General features: G+C 39.3%; 1 pseudogene across 1 annotated transcript; it reads left to right on the top strand.

The window, feature by feature from the left end:
* The first annotated feature begins 328 nt into the window (after positions 1-328).
* On the top strand, positions 329-1,812 carry LOC148878789 (flotillin-like protein 4 pseudogene; annotated as a pseudogene). The gene is made up of 2 exons (XR_016108040.1): positions 329-1,132; positions 1,264-1,812. The product of XR_016108040.1 is annotated as a flotillin-like protein 4 pseudogene (transcript).
* The last annotated feature ends 1,781 nt before the right edge of the window (positions 1,813-3,593 follow it).

Raw genomic sequence — 3,593 nt, 5'->3', positions numbered from 1 at the left:
ACATCAAACTCGCCAAGAAGGCATGGGTCCTTCCGGGGAAATCTTGCACTATCTTCGAAGTACAGGCTATAAGCGCAGAAAAGCTCCCCTTCGTTCTCCAGGCGGTGTTCACTATCATGGAGAATATCTTTCAAGGTCTCATATGCAGCAAGGTCCATTCCTGCATAAGGAATAATCACAAGAAGAGATGGGACAACACCTCTGTAGAAGGCTCGAGGCCCCTCTTGAATCCATATGTCTTTTGTTAAAGCTCTGAGTTTAGGAACTTTTCCACCTTCACAAGCACAAGTCTACAATCGAGTTTTTACAAGATCCATTGTTGCAGGTAATGATAAATATTCTCAATAGTAGCCTCATGGGGATAGAGTTCTTTATCATCAATTTCAATCCTTGCAGAAGAGAAACTGCTAGGGCTTATAGGAGGAAAACAGACTGGCTAAAAAAGGAAATACTGCACATATAACTGGCAAGTCATAAATGGATAAAACCACAATTTCAATCCCATCTCTCTAGCCACGTTAAGGAGATTGTTCAAGGGATCATCGAGGGTGAGACTCGAGTTCTGGCAATGTCGATGACCATGGAGGAAATCTTCAGAGGAACCAAGGAGTTCAAGCAAAAAGTGTTCGAAAAAGTTCAACTAGAACTCAACCAGTTCGGCCTTTTGATCTACAACACCAATGTTAAGTAGTTGGTCGACGTGCCTGGTCATGAGAACTTCTCATACCTTGGCCAGAAGACTCAGATGGAGGCTACCAACTAGGCTAAGATCGATGTGGCTGAGGCCAAGATGAAAGGTGAGATCGGAGCAAAGCTTCGTGAAGGGCAAACGAGGATCATATCAACCCAAAGGCAAGGAGAAGGGAAGAAGGAAGGGATTAAGGTGAAGACATATGTGAGAATATATGAGAACCAGAAGGAGGCCGATGTTGTAGAGGCCAACGTGGAGTTGGCGACAAAGAAAGTGGGGTGGACTCGGCTGGCTTAGATGGCGAAAGTGGAGTCAGCAAAGGCGGTGACCATCCGAGAGGCTGAGTTGTAGAGAGAAGTTGAGAGGATGAACGCATTGACCCGCACAGAGAAGCTCAGGGCTGAGCTACTGAGTAAGGCCAGTGTGGAGTATGAAACCCAGGTATACAGCATTATCGATCACTCCAATCATTCTCTTCTGCATTTTTTTTTAATAAATCCAACTGTTCTTGATGAAATTTCTATGATTTCTGAGGAATTAACATCCAAATACATATCTGTTTGTAACATAAGGTTCAAGAAGTGAACTGGGAGTTTTATAGGAAACAGAAGGTAGAAGAAGAAGTACTGTACGAGAAGTAGAAAGAGGCCGAGGCATAGAAAGCAATTGCAGAGGCATCTTTTTATGCTCGCCAACAAGTTGCAGACGCAGAACTTATGCAAAGAAGAAAGAGGCCGAGGGAATAATGGTGCTTGCACTGGCGTAGGGCGTTTATCTGCGGACTCTGCTGGAAGCATTCAGAGGCAATTACAGTGCACTGAGAGACTATATGATGATCAATAGCAGAATGTTCCAACAGCTTGCTAAGATGGAAATCGTCAAGGCGTATTTGGAAAGGGTAAAATAGTTATTTGCAAAAATTTGATCACGGGCTTAACATTTTCCGTCATGATTATTGACAGAAGGGAGATTTTTGTCATTTTTTTTAAAATAGCAGGGAGGTTTTTACTAAAATGAAACTATAAGAAAAATTTGTATGATTGTAAGAAATTTCAGGGGAGATTTTTATATTTTACCCTAAAAAATGATACAAAATATAAGAATTTATACTCTACATATTTGCATTTCTACTCCTTCGAAACTAAGCCATAATTTTTATTAAACTCTGTAAATTCCCATTAATGGAGAGCCTGAAAGGGCCATTCCGGCCAAATAAACAGCTGGAGTGGGATTTGGGCATAGGACCTGAATTTCCGGTACTCTAAATGCAGATCGGATTCGGGTCGCTTGTCTTTATGCCTTGCAAGTCAAATAAATAATGAATCATTTTTGGCATCCAATGAGATTCGATCATATACGCAGATGCTAATGTAACATCTAGTTAATGAAATACCAAAGGAAAATGAAAAGAGAAAATGGATACCAATGGATACATTATAACATCAATAGTTTAGAACTCTGAAGACCCAAGTGAAAAACATAATGAATCAAGTTGTTGGCATCCAGTGAAAACAAATTAATCTTGTATACTGATGATGATACAGCTTCCTTGTACAAAATGCCCAGGAAAAAGATATATAAAGGATAAATAGAAATACATGCATATACAAGAATTAACTTTTGATTTGCAACTTTATTCATTTAGGCTCAGTTTGGAAGGAGCACAAATACAAATTTGTAGAGTGTAAAATTTTGTATTTTGTATTATTTTGTATGTATTTACACAATATATATTTGTATTTGTACTCTACCAAACTGAGCCTTATAAGGAGAAGGAGGAGGTTCCTTTGTGCAGTGGATAAAAATTTCACATCACCTATGTCTGAGATAAAATTCAGGTTTTGTTTGGTTGCAGTGCAATTTTATTTACACTAATACAAATGTATGGGAGTGCAAATGAAAAGAATTCTGGTTTAATTTTATTTTGAGTATTTCTTTATTCTGCTTGATCTTATTTTATTTCATTTGTATGGCAATCAAGCAAAATAAGGTAAATTTTGTACAGAAAACAAATCATAACTGGCTGCCAAATCATTTTTGCTATTATGGTTCTGCATTAGTGCAAATAAATTTGCATTACAATCAAACAACCTAAATATGAAATGATAGCACGGTTGTGGTTAGAGGTGAAATGCGACTCAAACTAAGAGCTAGCTGATTCTCCCCGAAATGTATTGATCAGATGCAGCATTGACTGGACATTTAGAGGTAAAGCACTGTTTCAATACGAGCCGTGAGAGCAATACCAAATTGAGGCAAACTCTGAATACTACATATAACCCCAAAATAAGAGAGGCCAAAGGTCGGCCAGTGAGACGATGGGGGGGGAGGGGGGGGGGGCATGTTTTGGACTGGCTAATGGTCCTCTACTTCTTCATATATGCATGAAGGAATGAAAGTGAATTCCAAATACACAATACAATGTTACAGTGCGCAGATCTGCTAGTCAGGCGGCTGGTTTAATGAGAGCTTCTCTGAATTTAGTTGGGAGTTGGGAGTTGGGAGCTCAAAATGGCATCACATCTTCGTCTTGTTGGACTCTAAATTTTGTAAAGTGTCACTTATAACCCTTTATTATTGGCAATTTTAAAAAAAATTATTACTTTTGAACGGCAAATGCTTTTTGGAAACCAACCAATACAAAATGGGGTTTTACTTATTTGGGGTGTTTTGGATTGCAAGGATTGAACATCTGGCCACTCCAGAGGATCTTCCAGCGCCATATGGTGGATGTTTGGTGCCCACATACACCGAAGGGTGTCAATGGACCGATTTTGAATTGGACCCCGTCCAGTCCAAAATCAATTTGGACGGATTGGATGTATATTGGGTTGGACTAATCCGGCCCAAATATTTATTAGATTGGATTGGGCCTGGTCTGTTTGTAACAAATTTATATTGG

Source organism: Nelumbo lutea, chromosome 1 (genome assembly GCF_056320005.1).
Source record: "Nelumbo lutea isolate HS-2025 chromosome 1, American lotus-T2T, whole genome shotgun sequence".
NCBI classification, from domain to species: Eukaryota; Viridiplantae; Streptophyta; class Magnoliopsida; order Proteales; family Nelumbonaceae; genus Nelumbo; species Nelumbo lutea.
The sequence above is the reverse complement of the archived record's forward strand: the minus strand, read 5'-3'. Positions and strand labels throughout refer to the sequence as shown.